The sequence below is a fragment of the Micropterus dolomieu genome, linkage group LG12 (genome assembly GCF_021292245.1).
Source record: "Micropterus dolomieu isolate WLL.071019.BEF.003 ecotype Adirondacks linkage group LG12, ASM2129224v1, whole genome shotgun sequence".
Classification (NCBI taxonomy): Eukaryota; Metazoa; Chordata; class Actinopteri; order Centrarchiformes; family Centrarchidae; genus Micropterus; species Micropterus dolomieu.
Window position 1 is genome coordinate 34,263,695 of NC_060161.1, and position 24,637 is coordinate 34,288,331.

Consider the following 24,637-nt stretch of genomic DNA (forward strand, 5'->3'; position numbering starts at 1 on the left):
ACCCAAAGAGCCCCTCTCTCTCTCTCGCTCTCTCTCTCTCTCTCATTCTTTCTTTAGCTCGCTCGCCCTCTCTCGCCCACCCATTCTGTTGAGAGCATTTACATATCTGAGGACACACACATCAAAGTGTCGCATCGTTATGAAACAAGACTGTGTTTATGTCAGAGCTTTTAGTTACTGAATACATCAGGACACACACACACACACACACACACACACACACACACACACACAGAGCTGTTTCCATTCATAACGGTGGTTTTGTTTAAGATACATCTGTGATTCAATCGTCCACGCTCGGAGCTGTAAACAGTCTTCAGTCAATCACAGAGGATAAAATCAGGCTTCAGAAACAAATCTTTAATCAGAGAATCAAAGTGAAAATAAATCAATCTAGACAAACACATAAGAATGAAGTACAAATATTTAAACTTAAACTCAATATAAACTACTAAAACAACAGAAACACATTATGAAGGGCGAGGGATGTTTAGATCGATAGCTCTCTCATGTCTGTATTTGAAGCTACAGCCAGCTGGCTTAGAGCTGGGCGATATGGCCAAAAATATTATCATGATAAAACATTTAATATCATTCGATACTGATAACTATCAGGATAAATGTCAAATGTGATTTTTTTCAGGTTTAAAGGCTGATTTTTGCTCCTGAGTGGAAGAAACCAGATGGTTAATTGTGTTTTTAAACTTTTCTTTATGGTCAGAAAAGAAAAACTTGTTGTGAAACAGTGAATCATTTAACATAATCTGAGGTCAAACATTCACAACTATAAATATAAAATCTTTTTTCAACAAATATGCACAAGTGAAATTAAATATCTTTTCGGTCCTCAACAAAATTATAAAATATCTTTAAAGTGAAGCCCTGATTTGTTTGGTTCAGATTAATTAAATCAAACATTTATTGAACATTTGCTATTGAGAAACGTGATATATATAAATATTACCATTATTATTTTATTGCCCAGCCCTAGCTTAGCTTAGCATAAAGACTGGAAACAGCTAACCTGGCTCTGTCCAACAAAGCATCTGGCACATCAGCTCCTGTAAAACCACTAGAGGTGCTGGAAGTTGTTCCCTTTATAATTTCCTCCAGGAATTAATAAAATATTGAAAATTGTTTATCACAATTTCTGAAACGAAACCTAACAAATACTTGTTTACTAACAGAAACTAGAAAATATTCACATTTAAGAAGCTGAAACCAGCGAAACAATAAATGTTCTGTTGATGAACTAATCTATTAATCGTTTCAGCTGTAGTGAAGTTTTGGAAATATAATAAATATCACGCAGGCTTCTTGGACTTTCATTACACACATAATAAAACAGGGAGGTGTTCTGGTGCTTTGTGGAAGCTCTACAAACCAGCAGACGTCAGCACACCTCAAATCGTTTCATGAGGCTTCATCCGCCCACCTCCAGCTGCCGAACGACCAACAACAAATATTGTACCCATAATTGCTTGTGTTGATTTCATCGTGATTCTCCCATCGTTCCCGTTCAGGGCCAGTCAGGCGGGAGGCTTTCAGAGGTCACGAGGCTTCAGTCCACTTCTGTTGTGTTTTAACAATGTGCTTCAGTACGGCCGGCCTCCACAGGTCTGTCAGGTCGAGTCTCTCTGTCTGTAAGAGGATTGAACCCCACAAGGTTTAAAAACTGTCCATCAGCCTGAGACCAGAGCAGGACGACGGGCGAGAGACAAAGACAACGAGCACGAGAGAGAGAGAGAGAATCAAAGTTACATCACATGAATGAGAACAAAACAGGACAGCAGGACGGGGGAATAAAATGTGTGAGACTAAACAGAGTTCAGTTACGATTCTTTCTCCCAACATCCTCTCGAGAGGGTCTCAGCCCGACAGAGGCTCGTACTGATACCAGCCAATCACAAGCACTCTTGATCTGGATCAAGCCGCAACAAATCACCGCAGGGAAATGACTTCAGCACCACAGCCTGTTGCTTCTTCCCCAGCTGCATGTTGGCTGCTGTCCTTCTCCTCTCCTACATCTCTCTCTCCATCAGCTACAGCTCTCGCTTCCTCACCCTCTCTGGCTGCTTCAGCAGAGCTGGCTGAAGCCTGGAGATACTCAAAACTAATTGGATAGTAGGGATGCACCGAATGTTCGGCCACAGAAATTAATCGGCCGGAAATAGCAAATCAATCACTTTCGGTGTTCAGCATAATGCGTTAAAAGACATTTTAAAGTGTTTGCAGATGCTGTTCTGCTGAATTGTCTCCTAGCACATCCAATCCATCTGTGGCTGACTTCTTATTTCATTTTTATTTCATTTTCTCTCTTTACAAAGACAAGTGTTGCAGTATGAGAGTCCTACCTCAAGAGAGGCTTCATGTTACGCGACACGAGAACCACATACATCATCATTTATCAAACCGGGTTAGACTTTAGCGCGAGGATACACATGTGACAATGTCCGGGTTTTAAAAATAAGGTGTCTGTACAGTATGGAAATAAGAAGAATTGGATTATATTCACAGAAAGTATAAAACATATTACATGTGTCCATTAAAAGTAAATGGACACTAAATGTAATTTACTTTACCGGACCCTCTCGGGCCTCAGACCCACCCACCAAAGTCTCTCCAAATCCTGTGTGAAAACTGAGTAAAAAGAACATTTTCACTGTTTAAATTATGCTTTGGTAAAAAAATAAATAAATGGAATAAAATGTGAATGTACTTGTTTGGTATTCTGCAAATTTTTTCATTATATTCGGTTTCAGCCTCGGCCAAGAATTTTTATTTTCGGTGCATCACTATTGGACAGTGAATAATAAGTGATTGTCACTTTGTTGTGTTTATGCTTCTGTATTGTAGAGTTACCGTGTATTCACATGTGCCCAGCGCGATGAGTGAGATTTCCAGTGTCGGCACAACGTTCACGGTGAAAAACACCACGGGAGGTCATAAGTTAACTGGTGTGAGCCTTCTGATGTCTAACGTTAAGTAGTAACGTTTATGACATTGATTTAAGATGAGTTCATATCGTGCTCATGAGACGTCGCCTCAACTGTTTAAATGACTAATGGTGATTTATTTGTTTTTATCAGACTGGTGACAATAATAAATATTGTAATGTTCTGATTTACTGCTGGAGCTCAATACAGTTAGAAGATGATCTGCTCGTCTTCATTCCTGTGTCCTGACGGATACACCATCCTGTTTACTGTCTGAAAACCTTGATGAACTAGCCTTAATTTATTTATTACCTCACTAATAGTAATAAGGAAAATCAATATGTGGTTGGCCACCACAGATAAATCAATGTACGTGAAACACTGGATCCTTCAGATGTGGTTTGTTGTGAACACGCTGACCATCATACATGAGTGAGTGAGTCGGACTTTTTACAGTGTTAAAAATCATCTAGTCTGTTTCTAAACAGCCTATTTCTGTACCTGTACATAAAATGTGTATATAATGTACATAAAACTCTTGTTTTTCTATTATGTTATCTATTCTGTTTTTATTTAATGTTTATTGTCTTATCTCTCGTGTTGTATCTGCAGCTGCTCTAACAGGAGTGGGATCAATGAAGTCTCTCTTATCTAATTGACATTTCTTCTTATCAGCCGACATAAACACAGACATAGATTTATATCTACAGCCGATAACGGCTGATATATCGCCCAGCGCTACTCAAACTAATTTGACTCATAAAAATAAATAACTGCTACAGCTGAAATGATCAGTCTATTAACAGAAAATGTGCAACTATTGTCATAATAAATTAATAATTAGGATAATTTTCCAAGGAAACATGGCGTGAAGGTGAATATTTGCTTTCCCTTTGGATGGTCAGCAGATTAATCAATAAGAAGTTAGTTGCCGTCCTCATGATGGGTATTTGAAAACAAAGACAGATCAAATCTCAGTGTTTGTGCAGAATCACTCACCTGTTGCTGGCGGTCAGTTTTGCAGGAGGAGGGCGGTCCTCTTCTCCAACAGCCAATAAGATGCGATCCTGCTGGCGTAGATCACATAAGACCAGGACAAGACCACGACAGCCAGCAAGACCTGAGGGACAGAGAAACGACAGAGAAAAACTGAAAACAGCATCATGACACGAGGACGTGGAATAAAGACTAAGATCAGTGCAAAACCAATTCATTTATTATTTATATTTTTAAAAAGTGACACGGAAAAATATGAATTAAAGATCATGTCATTGTACAGATATAAGGAAGCCACCAGACAAACTGAGGACAAACGTGGTGTCTCATTCATGTTATAGGACATGCTGGTTTGGCTGCAACACTTAAACACTTTGTTACCTGCGCGCTGCTTACAAGTCAGAAACTCCCACCTGGCATGAGTGCAGCTTTGACAGACAAAAAATGTTTTCTATTAATTAATCAAACAATCTGAATGGATGCTTTATTCACGTGAACCTACAACATACTGTATTTCCTTACTCTGATACTTTCTGCCCCACATTAAAACTGAGGTGAACTATTGCAGAAAACTCACTTTCTGATGAGATGTATGTTAAATAAGAGTATGTGTACAGTACATGAAACTTAAAGGCCTCAATGTTAAACCTGGCCAACAGCTAGCGGCTCATTATCTTAACTGAGAACAAGGTTAAAGTGAAATCAGGTGCATGTACCACAGAGTAGGTCCTGTCCAGAGCCCGTCTGCTGAAGGTCGCCATCCTCTTGTTTAAGAGAGATTTAACACGCTGAAACACTTAAAGGCACAGTTTGTTTTGTTTAGCTCACTTTCCTCTTTCCTCCTCCCACTCCGTCTTCTTCTTCTTCGTGGCTTTATGGCGGTGGGGACCCTGAAATGCTGCATTGCCGCCACCTAATGGAAAACTCCCGTGTGTCATCAAAAAGTATTCACATTCAAAACAAAGTCTGAGTTGGTGTAAACTCTTCTCTCAATGTCTCTCCTCCTGAAATGTCCACAATGTGCAAGAATCTGCTTGCAGCGTCCAACACTGTCTTGTTCCTCTTTCATTTACTTTTCATTTCAACAGGACAGTTTACCACCAGAAATCATCTCTTGTCCCTCTTCTGTTCCTTTTCTAATGCTGCTAGTGTCTCCTTTCCTCCCCCTCTCTTGGTATCTTCAGTGTATAACAGACCCTCTTCTGCTCTGATCTCACTCGCTTTTATTTCTTTTATTCTTTTTCCTGACACTGTGCTGACCCTGCATGGTGTTTTCCATCACAGTGAATGCACTTTCCTCCTGCTCTTCTTCACTCTCCTCCCTTTCACACTTCTTCTTCTTCCCACACCTCTCAAATCTTCTGACTCCTCTACGTACTGCAGCAACACGTCCATGTTCCTGACAGCAGAAACATCTCAGCTCTCTCATACGGCCTCAACCTGTAACATATAAAATCCTTTCTGGCATCTCCCCCCCCTCAAACGTCAGATCCACTGAGTAACTTTCTCTCCTTGTAGGCAGGTTGTCAGTCTTCTTCTTGTTCTGCTGTTTCTGTTCCTGATCTTGGTTTATCTTCAGAAACTTTCTGCTTCGTCCTGTCAGTGAAATCACAGCTGGACCGAGCTGCTCTGCACCACAAGGAGGAGCCTCCTCTGATGAAAATCATCATCACTGTTTGAGTCTCAGTTCTTCTGCATCTCATTCAGCTGCTCCCTGCATCTTCCATATTGTTTAGGTCCAGTGGTTGTTTCATTTTTTCTTGCCAGCATGTTTGTTTTATATTCTGTCCATTTATCAGAAGACAGGTCTCGGTGTGCGAGTGCAGCATGTAGCAGAAATGTTGGTAGGTTGTTTAGAGCTGCACATGCTCAGTGCAGTCCGAGTCGGCTTGACAACAGAAGCAGCTTCACTCTGAGCCCAGCAGAGGGCCGTGTTCAACTGTGCATATGAAACAGTGTGGAGGTGAAACACATGTGTCCTGAGATTAGTGTTGCTCACAGGTTTATATATTGATGATTGTTGTGTACATGAATACACTGAAACCAGGCTGGATGATTATTTTAACCTGTTTTCAGAACCAGATCTCAGACTTCAGACTAAAGTGTGTGTCTGCTGTGAGGCAGAGATAAATAAGGCGTTCAGAACTTCAGTGGCATCAGCTCCTGTTTCTGATCTGACGCCCTGCAGCGAGCCAGCAGTTTGTAACAGTTACAAGGGACAGTGGTGAACTGAACAATCCACGACAACATTCACTCAGTGTCCAGTTTATTAGGTACAGCTGGCAGTCTTGTAATAAATAATGAGTAAGTTTAAGTTTATAATGTTCAGTTTGTGCTGATTCAGCTGTTTGGTCATTTTGGAGGATGCAGTTTGGGCTTCTGATGAACTGCTTTGTGTTACACTGACAGATGTTTCTAATATTTTGTCCACCCCGTTTAAATCAATTAGGCTAAAAAACATAAAGAAACAGGAACATGTAATAAAATATGTAGAAATGTTTAAATAATCTAAATTGCATATCGTATGTTTTTCTCAACTTATTTCTAAAATTAATTTTAAAATGTTTAAAGTTGTCTGTAGCTGATCTGACTGAGGCCTCGTTCAGACTGCCAGTGGAGGTGCCAAAAATGTGCAGTTTCTCGAATGTCCACTTGAGGCCGTCTCTAAAAGCCAAAAGTAAGTCGAGACCCCCCCATGTTAAAATATTCAACTTTACAGCAGAAATAAACATGTTTACAGCCTGGTACAAAAAACTGCTTTGGTCTCTGTAGCGAATTTTCCCCGTTCATGACAACCGTGCACGGGGTGAATTTTTATATAACTTACCAAGGGAGTCACTGTGTGTTGAAAAGTGGTGCGGACATTAGGTCTTCAGTACATGCAAGTTTAGGAAATATAGCCGGTATAAGGTCTTTGTGTCATGTTCACAGGGAAGAAGAGTTTGTTAGAGTTATTGATCTGCTGTGCGTGTTTTTAGGTCATTCAGGAGGTTTGTCTTTTTTAGCTTAAGTTACTTTTTACTTGACAATGGACATTCTTCTATACTTATATTGCTTTGCATGTTTTCTTTTTATGCAAATAATCCTTTCTCAAAGTATTTCCTTTACATTTCTTGGTTGTTAGATCCTGAATGTCCAGGTCGTACTGGTCCAACTCTTCGTCTTAAAGGATCCGATCCTCCAGGCCTTTGGGAATTATCCTATTAGGTATAACTGATTAATTAATTGTGTCTAGGATCATCCAGAATTCAAGAGTTGCACCCTGGCAGATTCCTAAGTGGTCAGTATACAGGGTAATGCGTCCTATCATGTAGGTGACAAATCATGACAGGGCTAGATCGAGAATCCTGAATGATAATTAATTTAGGGCACCCCTGTATCAGAGTCAGGAGTCTCAAAGGCTGATCTGGAGACCACTGGTCCATACAACAGAAGAGGAGCCATAAGGTCAGAATAGCAGTAAGCTCCAGGTTACTCGCTCACTCACTAGGGAAAGACAGTTGTTGTGGTTGCATCGGCGGTGTTATTGGCCGTGTTCGAGATGAGCTCTCTGGTCGAGATGTCCTCAATCGTTGTGGTATTCAGGTGTTGCAACATTTTTCTCTTGTTCTCTTTGGGTTTTTGTCTTTCACTTTGATCACAAGTGAGTCTGTAAAACCCCAATATCTCTTTTTTGGAAGTACAATGAGGCAGGTGTTGTTACGTGCAGATGTTGGGAATCTTATTTCTTTCTCCATATACCCATGATTTTCTAACCCTGGTAATGGCTTGGATCCCCATGTGCAGGACCATCCTGGTTCTCCTAACTCTGCATGTATCCTAGTATCTTGCACATTCATTGTTTCCTTCTTCTGTACCTGTAGCGTTCATAGCTTGAGTCCTTCGTTTCCTGCTGTTTGGAAATCCTGCAGAGCTTCTGATACTTCGGTGATGTTTTCTGTCCTAGTGACATTATGAAGTGCTTCGCTCTCAGGGAAAAGACAACAATAGACAGTCCAGACAATATAAGGATGTGATGGCGCTCCTCATAGGCACACATACTGATTATTGACTAATAAAATGTTGACTGGGCCGACTGGGCAAGATGGATGCACGTATCCTGTAAAAAAACGTCATCCAGTACAAGCACAGTTAATTCACATCCAGACTCCAGTGCAGGTGAGTCTGGATGTGTGGTGAAATACAAGCAGCCAGCATCAGATAAAAGCAGCTCAGACAGGGTTTTGTTATCCTGTCTCGCCCAGCAGCCTGGTATGCAGTACGAGGAGCTGAATACTATTTGTGCCAGAGAGGATGATAGAGGAACACCGCAACGGCGCCGCAACGACTCCAGCAGCAGGCAGGCAAGAACCCAAACCACCATCAACCATACACAACGTCCCATTTGTGTATGTGTACTGCATTGTGTTGGATGCATGTGGTGGTTGGTGAAGTGTGGTGAAGGAGTGGAAATAAGGTGCACGGTAACTAAGGTGCAGTTAAAATTGGGGTGGTGGTTGCTACACAATTGGAGTGAGTAAGAAGGCACTGATTCGACTCGGGAAATCGACTCGTGGCTCAACTTCAACTGTGAGACAAAAATATCTGACATGTCAGAAATGTATCTGATGACATCCAATGGTTGTGTATAAGCTGCATGTCATTGTACACTTCACATCAAATGACGCCAGATGAATCTGATATGTGGACTCTAAACTAGAAAATTGGGTGAGAAACAGGCTCAGGTGTCCAGCTTTGGGGCCCCGGGGAGGTGAGGACAGGACCTCACTATAGGACATGCCCCCCTGAGAACCCAAACCTTGATCTTTCCTAAACCTAACCAAGCAGGCTTTGTCTAACAGAGACACTGCCTGGCCAAAACTGCCCCTCTCTCAAAGACTGAAGTGAACTTGAGGTGTGGATGAAACACAACTTCGTCCAGTTTAACAGCTCAAAAACTGAGTCAGTTCTTTTTGGCTCCCCACATCAAACCCAGTCATCCTCCATAACCGGTATTACTCCCCAATAGTCACCAATCTTGGCCTAAGATTTGACCCACAACTCACCTCTGAAGCCCCATATTCAACACCTCTGAAAATCACAGTGGATTTGAATTTCACCACCCCGATGAACACTTTCCACAGACTAGCCAATAGTGATGATTTCAATTAATTTTGATAAAGACAGGACTGTCTGTCCAGCCTTGCTGTTGTGTTAGCTCTTGTGTATTTGTCCTCTTCTAACTTGTCCAAGGGTGTGACCTGTCTCTCAGTATGTGTCAGCCTTGTGGCTCAGTACAACCTGGTCAGTAAACACAAAGTTTATTTCCTGTTTGAGAAAAAACCACAATGGTGACACACAAAGAGGAAGGAGTTGGGTTTTATTTGGTGTGAGTGGTAAATGTTAATGTTTAAAATGGAGGGATCATCTTTACCGTGGCTGCTAGGTAAGTAAGAATCTATCTAATATGTCAATATTTGTCTCCACGTTGTTTTAAAGATTAGTTCTAAAATATTTCTGGTGATTTTTAGAGCAGAAGCGAGTTATAGAGTGAATACAAAGACTGAATACAGCCAAACTGAAGGTTGGGAGGGTTACTTACTAATTACTAAAAATGCATTCAGTAATGTATTCCAAGTACCACAAAATAAAAGAAATGTAACCTGATCACTTGTAGTTACTTTTGGATTACTTAAATACTGAATAGTATCATATTCGATGGAGAAATATTAGAAATACGGAGAAAATGATTTCTAGTTTTCTGCTGCTCTGCCTCAACTCAGTGATTCACAGAGTTTCACGATAAAACACAAACTTTACTTGTGGCTGAAGTTAGTTAACAGCTAACTCAATTAGCTGTGCAACCACTGCTTAAATGTGCTCACTCTGCCTGTACTGGGAGCTCGGAGCGCCGGGGGAGTGTTAGTGTTCACTTTACACTGTATAAAGGTATTTACGCCTGTACACAAGCACTGGAGGATTTCAGGACAGGTTTACAGAAACGCGTAGATAGACTATATATAAAAAACATATATGGAGGCAAACAGCACTGCGTTTTCTGTTTCCTGGAAACTTTCTGCTTAAAGTAATCCCTATGAGTAATCCCCGACTTTTCAAAATGTCCTAATAATGTAACGCCTTTACATGTAATCTGTTACTCCCCAACCCTGCGGACGATATATATTAGGACTGTTCCAGACTAACAATATACATAGTCGTATCTGAATTGTCAAGTAATGCCTATAGTCGACAGATCATCAAATCATATGTGTGTGCTTGTGCGGCGGTGGTTATACACGCTTGCTCCGCTTTAAATCTTGAGAAACTGCAGAGCTGTGTCTCTATTCTCTAGTCTCTGCTGTAACTTACTCTGTATATTTCCTCTAACCTGAAGCTTATTGTGACCCTCTTCTCTCCGATCGCCTGCCATTCGCCGGTCTTGAGCAGAGTTTTGCGTGCAACTGAATGCACGTTGCGGTTTCTCGCGGGTCTATTTCAAGTAACTGTTTATAATTGATATGTCTTATAAATTATCTTTGTGTGGTTCATCAATGGTGATAAATGATCCAAACATCCTGCGAGGTGCGGACAAGTCGGCACAACACCGGCACAGCTGGTGCTCTGTCTCTCTACCTGACAACATTTCGCACATGTGCACTGAAGGCCCCTTCATTAAAGGTTAGGGTTACAATTTTGGATTTATTTACGCACTCTAAAATACTTATTAAAAGCTTCTTTCTTGTTACATTCTTATTTACAGCATTATTGTATTGAAATTTATATCATTGTAGGCTGTATTTTAACTTATTGGGAGAAAACCGGTAGTTCTATGTAAAATCAGACATTGAGCATCCCCATGTCTCCAAAATGGTTTTATCCTCATTGCTTAACTCCACTGCGAAGATTCAACGGTGAGATTGGCAGTCAAATCAGGCTCCACCCATTGAAGCATTGAATATTCAACTATTCGGGTTCAGCCCTAATATGCATATTAGCTACAATGAAACACATGCATCACAGTGAGTTTTCATTTTCAAAAAATAAATAGTTATTTGAGTTCTTACAATATATGATTAAATAGGAGGAGGAGGAAAGGATGTGGAAAACATTTCCTTAAATTAATATGATTTGTTGTTTCCATATCTAATATCAATGTGTGGCTGTTTTTCTGTTCACTACAAGCAGGTTGTTCTGTGTTGTAGAAAGTCCAGATGTCTTGTTTCATGTAAAACCTCAAACCAACCTGAGGGTGTTTTCTCTTTAGTTCTGACCTCACTGCTGAGCTGCACAACAAACCAAGGTGAGAAAACTTCTTCTGTCACAGCTGAAAAGTTATTCACTCTCTGATAGAACAGTTAGTGTTTAGGACAGTGTTTTGGGAGGGAAACAGCCACTTTACAAATGCAATAAAACACTGGATGCAGTTTTGATGCCACAGTGTTGCAGACTGGAGCCAAAGTTAAAACTGCTTCTATAAAAATGTTATTCAGAAACCAGGACTGCACAGCAACTACCAGAGAAAGTGGAAAAATAATAATAATACATTTACAAGTAAGACAGATGTGTATTCTGCTGTTTAACACCAACTTTGAGAGCTAAAATTGACTATCAGCTCATATCTGAGTTTGATTCAGATTTCTTCTCTGAAACACAGAGATCAGCAGTAAAGATGTGACAGTGAGAAAGTAGGAATATGAGGAATGTGGAGAAAATAAATAATAATGATCTCTCTAACCACATCCTTCTGCTTCTTCCTCCAGCCTCTCTGACTGTGAGTCCCAGCAGCTCTCAGCTGTTTAGAGGACAGTTTGTCTCTCTGAGCTGTGAGGAGGACGACAGCACTGCTGGATGGACACCGAGGAGGAACACGACCACAGAAACCAGGACTCAGTGTGACGACTGGGGAGAACCAGCTGGTTCGTCCTGTAACATCAGCTACGTCGCTGCATGGGACAGTGGAGTTTACTGGTGTGAGTCCAGAGAGGGAGCAACCAGTAACACCATCAACATCACTGTCACTGGTAAGATCAGACTGTTGTAATCTGTGATTTAATGGGATCTAATAAGTGGTGACCGGATCAATAACAAACAGAGGGGCTCTGAACACTGAGTCAGTGTTGAGTCTTAAGCCACCATATGTAAAGAATTCTCTACATTTACATTTACTCATTATACAGATGCTTTAATCCAAAGCGACTTACATTTGAAAAACAACATACAAGCAACAACAGAGCATCAAATACAGCACAAGATCTACAACTGACAATACATACTTATGAGAGGAAGTGATCTTGGAAGAGATGAGTTTTCAAGAGCTTCTTGAAGTTAGAGAGGGATCTGATGGCGTGTGGTAGCTCGTTCCACCATCGTGGTGTCACAGATGAGACCAGCCGGGAGCGGGATTGCCTTGTGTGAAGGGATGGCAGAGCCAGGCGGTGTTTGTTGGAGGACTGTAGCGGCGGCATTAGTGACTTGATTCTGGAGGCCATTGGTAGCCAGAGGAGGTCACATATTAATGGAGTGACATGAGTCCTTTCGGGCAGATGAAAATCCTTAAGTTTCCTTATGTTGTATAGGACAAAGCAGCACGACCGAGAGACAGCAGCAACATGTAAAGGACAGCTGGTCATCAAACATGACACCCAAGTTTCTCACCACCTTGGCTGGAGTGATGGTTGCGGAGTCAATTTGTAGTTTGATGTTATGGTGGATAGATTGCTTGGCTGGAATGACCAAGAGTTCAGTTGAAGGTGGCGAGCCTTCATCCATGCAGATATGTCCGAGAGACATATGTCTGTCTGTGCAGAGTCTGTGATCCGCGCCGAGATGGTGGTTGCTTGGCAGGAAGGATAGGTACAGTTGCGTATCGTCTGCGTAGCAGTAAGAGAAGCCGTGCAAGCGAATGATCGGCCCCAGTGAGGTGGTGTAAATTGGGGCACCCCTGTGGAGAGGCAGTGGGAGGACGATAATTTTCCTTGCCACAAATCATTGTAGGAACGCCCCGAGAGGTAGGATTCAAACCACAGGAGTGCTTTACTCGAGATGCCCATTGCTGAGAGTGCAGATAGCAGGATCCTGTGGTTGACTGTGTCAAAAGCAGCTGGTCAAGCAGGATAAGAACTGAGGATTACGCTGCAGCTTTAGCTGACATTAGGGCTTCTGTTACAGACAAAATAGCAGTTTCAGTCGAGTGGCCACTCTTAAAATCAGACTGATATGGATCTAGGAGGTCATTCCGTGAGAGGAATTCTGAGACCTGTTTGAGGACTGCCCCTTCAATAGTTTTGGATAAAAATGGTACTTTGCTCTCTGATACAGTTCTGATACTTTCTGTCTGCACTGCACTGTCCACCAATTACTCTTTCACCCACACCCCCCAGCCGTCTGGTGTCTTTGTGTCCGGTCCGGTAAAAGTCTCAGTGATTGTCATATACCGTCCACCAGGACAAGTGGGTAACTTTGTGGACGAGCTAGACACACTGCTGTCTTCAATCCCAGAGCTTGACTGTCTGTTAGTTGTCAATTCAAACTCAGCTGACTTCCTGTCTCTGATTCAGTCCTTTGGTCTAACACGGGTTCTCAGCTCCACGACCCACAAAGCTGGCAAGGTGCTTGACCTCTTTCTTGTCCGAAACTACCAAACAGTCACACCTCTACACATGTCGGACCACTATTTCATTCAGTTCACAGCATGCCTACAGGAACAGCCCATTGTTCTAGCACTGTTTGTCTCACACTGCCGCAACCTCCGCAACCTGTCTCCCACTCACTTTCCTCAGTGGTAGCTTCCACTCTACCTTCCCTCAACACATTTTCCTCACTCGAGGTCAATGATGCTGCACAATCTCTGTGCTCTACACTGAGCTCGTGCCTGGATAGCCTGTGTCCTCTATCCACCAAGCCTGCTCGCCCAAACCAGTCCCACCCGTGGCTAACTGATACCATCTGTGGGCTCTGTACTGACCTCAGACCCACTGAAATAAAATGGCAAAAAACCAAAGACCCTGCCGACCTTAAGGGCTACCAATTGCTCCTGTCCTCCTCCGCCAAAACTGCATGTTTGCTTGATCAGTTCATATGAAAAGAAAACTACCCAAATATTCATAAAATATTTAGTTTTTATGTGTTTACTGAGTCAAGAACAGGTCACAGTGACTGGAGGCTCAGAAAAGGTGCAGAACTAAAGCTGAAACTAACACATTGCTGAGTTTGATGGCAGGAAAGCAGACGGCGACAGTTTCAGTCCGCAGCTCCTCCTCCTTCACCACAACCACCTCCTTATGTGTGAAGGTTTTGGTATTGCTGGTTTCACTAAGTTCAAATGTTCATGTAATGTATATGTTTATTAGTTCTGCTGCAGAATTCCTGTTGATGCTCAGATTATTTGAGTCCTTCCCCTGAAATATAACCATTTGCTTTAAATGATCAGTTCTTTCATGCAACTGTCTTTCTGAAAAGCTGGCTGTGTGTAAAACTGTTCTAGTGTCTGTCCAGTGCACACACAGTGCGTGGTTGCAGGCTGGAAAATAAGTGTGCATATCATTCATTACCTCTGTTTTAATGTGTCATCCTCATGTATAGTACTTTAACTACATTTTTAGGAAAACTGGCAACAGGAACTTAAACTAGAGGTGAGTTGTGCTGTGTTCATACGGCAAACCACAAGTTCACTCACACACACACACACATAATCTTCACCAGGTTGACAACACGTGCAGTATTTAGAAAACACCAAATAGAAACAATGCCAGATGTGTTCGATGTATTTTTGCTCCTGTTTAGTCTTTTTAAGTCGAGCTTGATGTAAGCTAGGTATGCTTTTGGGACCACCCTATTAGATCCACCCTTCAATGATTCTGTCACAAAGGAAAAGACAACACCACTAACATTACAAACTGTAAAAATGGACACCAGCTCAGCTTAGATATGTACTACTCAGTATATTACATTGAACAAAATTATAAACGCAACACTTTTTTCCGCTTTCTTTATGTACACAAAAGGCCCATTTCTCTCAAATATTTTTCAGAAATCTGTCAAAATCTGTGGTAGTGAGCACTTCTCCTTTGCCGAGATAATCCATCCACTTCACAGGTGTGGCACATCAAGATGCTTATCAGACAGCATGGGGATTGCACAGGTGTGCCTTAGGCGGGCCACAATAAAAGGCTTTTATTGGCACGTCTTAGAGTTAGTGTTGATGAAGCTGTGTGTAAACGATGAAATGCTGTAGTTTGTCTCTGTGTTGAGGTGGACCAGTGATCCTGCAGAGTCCTGTCCTCTCTGTGATGGAGGGACATGATGTCACTCTGCACTGTAAAACAAAGACCCCTCCCTCCAACCTCCCAGCTGGTTTCTATAAAGATGGCTCCCTCATCAGGACTGAGCCTACAGGTCACATGACCATCCACCATGTTAACAAGTCTGATGAAGGCCTCTACAAGTGTGACATCATCGGTCGTGGAGAGTCTCCATCCAGCTGGATCTCTGTCACAGGTGAGAAGGTTACCTTTGATTTCAGGACTTACTTCATCCATAGATTCACCTGACCAGGTGGATTCTCTCTGCAGGTAAATCTACAACCACAGCCCCGCGCACCTACACAGCTCTGCCCCCAACATCAACTACTGTTTTTGACCTGACACCCTCTGCAGCTTCGCCTCCTCCATTGCCACCTGCCTCAGCCCCCCTCCAGCTTGTGTTCAGACTGATCTGCCACCTGGTGGTGTTCTGTCTGTACTGCATCTCCACTGTCCTCATGGTGTCTTTATATCGTCGCAGGGCCACAGGTAACACTGAATCATTCACTGACCTTACAATCAATCAGTAACTCAATCAGTGGTCTAGATTGAAAGTTGTCTCTAACATATAAATTAAGTACATTTTCTTTCTAACCTGCTCTGACTGCAGGAATTGACCTGCCCATCTCCATGGTGATGACCCCACCCACCCAGGCTGAGGAGGGATTGGACGATAACTGTGATGATGTCATCACTCCTGTCACCACAGAACATCACTTCTGAGCTGATCCAGTGTGTTCAGTGTGTTCTGGTTCTTAATGAAGCTAAAATGTTTGAGTCATCAGCAAATAAACCCCAGATTTCCTTCATAGATCACAAACAGCAGAGGACCCAGAACACTTCCCTGTGGAACTCCTCATGTTCTAGTTTGACTTGTAGATGATGTTGAACTCAGGATCTCAGACTTCAGCAGCAGCGACAGTCTCACTTTAAACTCTTCTAATCTTATACTGTAAGCAGCTGTGTGAGAGCAGTTATCAGGATTAACTCTGTCAGCTTTAATGAAGCCTGATCACTCAGAGAAAGACTGACTCAGGTGAAATTGATTCATGATACTGGTGTAAATGCATAATACAAAGCTATTGACATGTTTTTGGTCCAAATGAAAGTTGATAGTTGTCTAGGTTCTGGTTTGAGTTGTTTTATTATTCATATTTGTATGGTTCAGATGTTTTAGGACAGGTTGATGTCTTTACTTTTTTATTTACTACTTTTAAAGTTTTTAATAAACTTCATACAGTCGACCAAATCTCAGTCTCTGTGTCATGCTAAGTTACATCATAGTTATTTGAGAAAAGGTGAGGAAGAGGATATTTGGTGTTGATATCATGGTGGATCTGAAATTTATTGATTTCATGTGTGAGAAGGCAGATTCACACAGGTGGAACCAAACAGGGCTGATAGAACAAAGGTCAACTCCTCATGTTGTGATACTTCTCCTGTGACAGCAGCCCCATCATTTAGCCTTACATTCAGTGATTGTCCAGGATCTCATAAAAACGTGAATCTGAAGACACAGCTTCATTTTCCAATGAAAAAGAAAGGTGATCGCACAGATCTCTCAAGACGCAGCACACTTGAAACACCAATCACGCTTACAGAGACTTAAACAGGACTGGAATATCTCCTGGGTTTATGGTATTCCTCCTGAGGACTTTCTCTCATTCTGGCCCCAATTAGGGCCAATGCTTTTTGACATGATACAATTTTAATAAAAATGGTTCCTTCTTCAGAGATACAAACACAGCTATAATATCACTTATACTAAAAAAAGACAAGGATCCCAATGCACATTCTAGGTATCGTCCTTTGTCACTAGTAAATTCAGAGATAAAGCAATTTTCCAAAGTTCTAGGCAATGACTGGAACCATTTATGACATACCTGGTACATTATGATCAGACTGATTTTATTAAATCTCGCCTTGTTTCAGATGATGTTCGTTTCCTCTGGCATATCTTGCATATTACTGAAGGTGTTAGTAAAGTGTTGTCACCATGTGCTGTACTATGTTTAGATGCTGAGAAGGCCTTTGACCACCTGAATTGTACTATATGTGGCAGGTTTTTGAAACAAATGGGTTTCAGCCCACAGTATTTCTCAATGAAAAAAATATTGCAATATGCAATATGCAAAATATGCAAATCCTACTGCCAATGTCTTGGTTAGTAGCACATTTTCCAATAATTTGGAAAACTACTTTACTTAGTAGTTCTCGTAAATTTTGAGTAGTTTATTACCATGTGTTCTTGTTTAGAAACTAGGTTGAGAAGCAGAAGGAAACCATAGAGAAAGTTCATTTGAAGTGCTGTTTTTTTTCTCCGGATGCTCATTCACATTCCTGTCTGTGTCTTATGTTTTATACAAAATATATCTTCCAAACACCTTCCTATATACTTTCTTATAAATAATATGGTACAGAAATATTATCCTGTGTTAAATAATCCATTTTCCCAGCTCCTGAGCCAAGGATTGATCTGAATTTAAAGTTTGAGTTATCAAGGTTATCTTCAGTTTTTCTTCATGAAACCAGTGTCCTCCCAGAGGACAAAAGAGGTGTAATTATTATTCTTAAACTCTCCTTGTGATCAATTTACATTACTGTCTGTGTTTTATTGTTTATAATCTGATGCCATGTTCTTGTAACTTTCATATATATTTTCTAAGTAAGAATGTTTAATAATCAGTATTATCCTGGAAGTATTTAGTTAAGTTGTTGTTTCATCTGCTGTGATCATTATGAATGTTGTCTTAACTGTAACCATTCTAGTTGTTATGGATGATTAACAATAGTTTTCCTTTCCTTTTATCAAATGCTTAAAATTAAAGAACTGTATAACTGTTTATGACATTTAAGAGTTGATTGTGGAAAGGTATTTGATTAAAACATTGAATTTAAGTATCATCATATAACATTAACTTAATGTTAAACTTATTTTTTTATTTTAATTCATAATTTCATTAACAAAAAGTAGGGTCACTACAGTTATATAAAGTTGGTGTAGCGACTCGAGGGTGGAGTTATATATAAACAAAACTAGAATTAGGTCCCTACAACTGAAAAGAACTAAAAATACCTTTATAACATAAATATATAGAAAATATCTATAATTTACAGGAGCTGTGCTGAAGTTTGTCAGTAGAGTAGATGCTGGTTCATCAGCCAGTACCAGCACAGACCCAGTACAGACGTCTTTAGCAGGTCCGACAGACCCAGGTGAAACACAGACAGACTCAGCCAGTACCAGCACATGACACAAGGATCCCGCAGATTGGCAATGAGTCTTAGCAGACTTCGTGAGGACTGAGTTAGTGCGCAGAGGTCTGTTCAAACCAGCACTTTTCTAGAAGAGGTTTCTATTCAGGCCTCTTACAGAGGGAGGATTATAGTGAGAGCATTCTGGTGTCAGGTGTGACTGTGAGTTGCAGCCAGTCTGTGACCGAGTGGTAATCCAACTGGTGGAGTTTCGCAATATAAACATCTGAAAACTGAAGCTAGCCTTGCTCTGTTTGGGACTGTGAGCTGCACTTTATGAGAGGTGCTGAAGTTAACGTGTGGGTTTTTGGTGAGATTGTGAAGTGTTTCAGTTAGTTTTGGTTTCCTCTTGTCTCATTCTTACATACCCAAAGTCCCAAAAGGGTTCTGTGTCTGTTAGATGGTCTGAAGGGGTTAGAACCACAACAGCAGAGCCAGGGGCGGAGGTATAGACAGTGCAGACAGTACAGCTGCACTGTACTGAGGGCCCTCGATGGGAGCGCCCCCGCCGAGTTGCGATCTGGTCTTTGTCAGTTACATGGAATAAATGCATCGGGTTTCATCAATCAACAGTTAACACCAAACTCACCTCAAACTATATCTTTCAAGGGTGATCAAGAACTACAGTCCCCTCCAAAAGTATTGGAACAGTAAGGCAAATGTCTTTGTTTTTGTTGTTCACTGAAGACATTTGGGTTTAAGATCAAAAGATGAGTATGAGACAAGAGTTGAGAATTTCAGCTTTTATTTCCTGGTATTCACATCTAGATGTGTTAAACAACTCAGGACATACCACCCTTTGTTTGAACCCACCCATTTTTCAAGTGAGCAAAACTATTGGGACATGTGACTGACTGTAGAGAGCAGAAGTATAAAGGCCACACCCTGTGCTTGTAGTGGAAAACCCCCCGCACTATCCTCAACAACAACATGAAACTAGTAAATATTATAACATTAACAACTTAATTTCCTGTATTCTGAACACATTTTCTGCACCAAGAGGAAATGTCTTTATTTATATGAAGGGAAACTAGATTAAGGTGACAGTTCAAAATATACTGGAATGTAATTCAGTAATCAGCTTTTGGACAATGCAAATTTGTTTCTTCTGTATTTCAATTTGACATTCTGATTCTGTAAACGACACCTATCTGTCAACTCTTTTAAATGTCCCGGCCCATCCAGGCTGTGATTGGTCGGTTCACGACAAGTGACATTGACGAGCTACATTCAGCACACTGCTGCTTGAAAGGCACCCGAGCTTCTCTTCTCCCTCGTCTCTCTCCGCCGACAGAGTTTAGCAGGCAGAGAGAACGGGAGCAGGTGAGCGTCACGTAGCACCCAGAGAACCTGATATGGAGAAAGCAGAAGAGAGTACCAGCAGCTTAAGAGAAGTCCCAGTACGCAAGAAAATGTCCCAGCACGCCAAAAACTTTCGAGGTGCCATTCCGGCCTACTTCAAGCACTGGCCACACCACAAGATGCAAACCACTCGTCAGCAGGAAGAATCGGAAGGCCAGATTGAAATTTGCAAAGAAATACAGAGATGAGCCGCAAAAGTTCTGCAACACAATCTTATGGACTGATGAGACCAAGATTAATCTGTACCAAAGTGATGGAAAGGCCAAAGTGTGGAGAAAGAAAGGAAGGAACTGCTTATGATCCGAAGCAAACAAGCTCATCTGTGAAACATGGTGGAGGTAATGTCATGGCTTGGGCATGCATGGCTACTTCTGGAACAGGCTCATTTACATTAATTAATGATGTAACTAATGATGGTCGCAGCAGAATGAATTCAGAAGTGGACAGAAACATTTTGTCTGCCAATTTACGGAGACTGAAACTAATCGGGAGTAAGTTTGCTGGACAATGAGCCAAAGCACACTGCCAACAAAACAAAGGACTTCATCGGGGAAAAGTGGAAGGTTTTAGACTGGCCAAGTCAATCAGCTGACCTTAACCCAACAGAGCTGCATTTCACTTCCTTAAGAGGAGACTGAAGGGAGAAACACCCCGAAACAAACAAGAACTGAAAGAAGCTGCGGTAAAAGCCTGGAATAGCATCACAAATGAAGAATGCAACAGTTTGGTGATGTCGATGGGTCGCAGCCTTGAGGCAGTTATTGCAAGAAAGGGTTCCATCCATCCATCTTCATCCGCTTATCCGGGGTCGGGTCGCGGGGGCAGCAGCTCCAGCAGGGGACCCCAAACTTCTCTTTTCCGAGCCACATTAACCAGCTCTGACTGGGGGATCCTGAGGCGTTCCCAGGCCAGTGTGGACATATAATCTCTCCACCTAGTCCTGGGTCTTCCTGGATCCCTAGGGAGGCATCCAGGAGGCATCCTTACCAGATGCCCAAACCACCTCAACTGACTCTTTTCAACGCAAAGGAGCAGCGGCTCTACTCTGAGCTCCTCATGGATGGCCGAGCTTCTCATCCTTTCTCTAAGGGAGACACCAGCCACCTGCCTGAGGAAACCCGCGATCTTGTTCTTTCGGTCATGACGCAGCCTTCATGACCATAGGTGAGGGTAAGAACTCATTCCCTACCTGAAGTTGGCACTCCACCGGTTTCCTGCTGAGAACCATGGCCACAGATTTGCAAAACCAAATATTAAATGTCATTTACTTTAAGATTATTGGTTCCATTACTTTTGCTCACTTGAAAAATGGGTGTGTTCAAACAAACGGTGGTATGTTCTGAGTTGTTTAACACATCTAGATGGGAATACCAGGAAATGAAAGCTGAAATTCTGAACTCTTGTCTCATACTCATCTTTTGATCTTAAACCGGTTCGAATCCAGCTCGGACCAGAGGTGCGGAGCGTGGACTGGTAGCTGGAGAGGTGCCAGTTCACCTCCTGGGCACTGCCGAAGGAGGCCTTGGACAAGCCCCTGAATCCTTAACCGCTCGGGGCGCCCCCTCACTCTGACATCTCTCCGTGTGTTTCGGACCTGTGTTTAATACTAACAATAATAACAGAGTGAAAACATTGAATTTCCCCTTGTGGGATTAATACAAAACAAAGGAATTTGCCTTACTGTTCCAATTTTTGGAGGGGAATATATATATATATATATATATATATATTAGTGTAAAACTACTGGTACTACTGGTATTTGTGTCACATAGCTACATATGCAGTGATGATTGCTGGGTAATATGTAAATTAATGCAAAATCTTAATAATCTTCTATTTGTGACAAGATAGAAACCGGGTGAAACACAAAATCTGACCAGTAGACTAGCAAACTTTGCAAGCTAGCAGTCATGCTATTCAAACATAAAAGACATAATAGACTCAAGAACTTTCAAACAAATGTTTCATCTAATGTGTAGTACTTCATTTATGTCTTCTATGACGTAATGTTTTTCTGTAACACAGTTGACAAAATAATGAATCCAATGTGTATTTTGCTTTCAAGATTTAAAAAGTAATTAGAGCTTAAGCTTGGCAACTAATGCAGTTTGAACAATGAGGGGTTATATTATGAAAACAACTAGATTCAGCAAAATAAAAACCACAGAATTTTTCACTTTTTGTTGATATGAAATGAACATCTAATTAGAAAATAACCCATAGGTTTCTATATGTCCTACTCAGAGGATCATTTCTACTGGCAGAATGCTGATAGTATCTGCATATAGATTTATTGATTGTGAATGCATTATTGAATAACCAAGAATATGATCATGTTGTCTTGCAGCTTTCCATTCATACTTTCATCAGCCGATTTTACTCATGGAGCCGGCTGCTTCCATCAGATGCAGGTGAGAATCTGCCGGATGAGCGGTTTAATTTTCCTTTGCTTGCGTCATTTGACACTTTAGTGGCTTGTCTGACTCCTTAGGCTACGTGTTTACTATGTTTTATTATCGTCTATTTAGACTAAACACAGGAATGACCAGCCACAAGGAAGATGCAAGACGAAGCAGCCTCTAACCATCAAGATGCAAGGAAAAGACGCAAGTGAGGGAAACGTGGATGCAATTAAGACACTTGAGAAGCACCCACTGTCGCTCCTTTCACTTCTCTACAAGTCATGAGGGGAAACTATCTGATAAATGAGGAACAACAGACCTGGAAAACAGAACTAAATGTGGACAACATGGACCAAAACAATAAAAACACAACTCCAAGTTTCCAAATGTAAGAATATTTATTTTTCCCCCATAATACACTTGAGTTGAAAACTTAAGAACTATAGAGTACCAAGTGTTTTCCTGCACATACATTTGTCTTTGAGTTTGTTATTAAAGGCACATTATTAACAATAACCATCAGCTGTTGCTGAGATTGAACTTCATTCAGAAAAGTGTTTGTTCCTTATTCCACAGGTCTGGTCTTTTTTGTTCGACTTTCAGCTTTCAGCTTAAATCAAATAAATCTCACATAGGCCATAGCCTTTGGATATCATTAGCTTTTAGCAAGGACACACTCCTGATCCAAAAAACATACAATAAAAACCAGACATACAATAAATAAACAAAAGAAAAAAAACAGACCAACATACATAGTCCACAATATTACATAGGCCTTTTTACATATTGGCTAAAACATCAATGATTCCACATTCTGTGAGAGTACCAGGCTCAATTCAGTGCCGGGTTTGTCAGTGCTGAAAATTTGCAGACTCTGATAACCTACAAATACATCTGCACATGAGATTGCACAACACAGCAGAGCTGGGCTCCGTTTCAGAAAGCAGGTTCAACAAACTCTGAGCTCATCCCAAGTGCTGGAATTCTCCTCCAGCCCATTACATTCGCTATATTTATTAAGCTGTAACCTGACGGGACTAAATGCCGGTGGCGATCGGCTACCTGATTATGAAAATAGGTATAGATAAACACAGTTTACTCATAAACCTGTGAATTCAGTCACACCCAGCAGGTTAGGTTAGCTAATTAGCTTTTTTTTATGCAGTGGAAAATGTGTCTATGGTACAAACTGACGTCTATTTTACATTAATAAAATCTTGCTAATTTTGTATTTTATTAATGCTGTCAAAACACATTCAGACTATGCAGCTAATAATGACAAACTCAGGCCTGTTTGTTTCAGCTGCACCACAGTCATCCTCCAACATGATAACTAAGACAGGAATGTTCCAATCAATGCGACTGCAACCTGAAATATTGCTGTTCATTGATCAGTTTTCTAGGTTACAGATTAGTTTGAACAGTGATTACTGCTGTAATGTAGCCCACAGTAAGTGTTTTCAGTGCAACTGTCACAGTGTTATACCTAAAGATAGACATTGATTTTAATTCTGTGCTGAGGATAAATCCACAATGTGCGGAGATAAGTCATTACATCGATGACAGATTGATCATAAAAGCGGCCATGTTCAAGATCATGTTTGCTATCGACAGTATGAACGAAGAAATTAACTGAGCAGAAACTGACGGTTTTCTCTAATCCCACTTTCTGATACGGGGCCCTGGTAGGCACACTAACACTGACAAACATTTGGCTTGCACTGCTCCATCGTGGCGCCTTAAGCAGCAGCCTCTAACCATCATTATATGATTTGTTGAGTTTTGCATACTGTTGCAGAAACTTTCTGTTGCACCTCCATAGAGAGAGTACTCATTCATATTCATATCATCAGACAGACATCAGTGATATAAAAATTTTGCCTCATCACATACTGTACTTTAGGAACAGACAGAGAGGAGTCAGGGAATGACTACTGACCTACTTCTAACAATCAAAATATTACTCTTCTTTACCTCATGTTTAATGAAAAGGTCTGAGCCATCTTGAGACAGTACAAAGAAGCACAGTATAAAAATAATTAGTAATAAAATGCATGTAAACAGTAATCGTTCATAAACAAATAAAAGGCAACAATAACATACATCTGTTAGCTGGTTAGAGTTCATGAAATTCCCTGTGATACATCAGTGCTGAGGCACATGCAAGTAAATAGAGCAAAAGCTTGAAATCATCAAAAACTGTCAGTTTGGCATACCTTCTTGTTCACAAGAAGTTCAAGTATATTATAAAAAGTTGTAGTCAGCTTTTATATTTGTGTAACATTGCTGTATATAAAGTTTCCAGCTCTTTTTTTATCTTATAAAGTAAAAGCTCTGTATTTGTATAGAGCCTTTCTTTCTCTTTTTTGACCGTTTTTTACACTACATCTGCATTCACCATTCACAC

The 24,637-nt window shown here is 41.1% G+C and overlaps 2 long non-coding RNA genes across 2 annotated transcripts; one reads left to right on the forward strand and one right to left on the reverse strand.

The window, feature by feature from the left end:
* Positions 1 to 339: 339 nt before the first annotated feature.
* On the reverse strand, positions 340 to 4,814 carry LOC123980944. The gene is made up of 3 exons (XR_006827597.1): positions 4,649 to 4,814; positions 3,936 to 4,056; positions 340 to 1,687 (listed from the first exon to the last, which is right to left on the reverse strand). It is a non-coding gene; the product is annotated as an uncharacterized LOC123980944 (long non-coding RNA).
* A 16,053-nt stretch (positions 4,815 to 20,867) lies between these two features.
* LOC123980963 lies at positions 20,868 to 22,908 on the forward strand. The gene is made up of 3 exons (XR_006827621.1): positions 20,868 to 20,992; positions 22,176 to 22,239; positions 22,357 to 22,908. It is a non-coding gene; the product is annotated as an uncharacterized LOC123980963 (long non-coding RNA).
* The last annotated feature ends 1,729 nt before the right edge of the window (positions 22,909 to 24,637 follow it).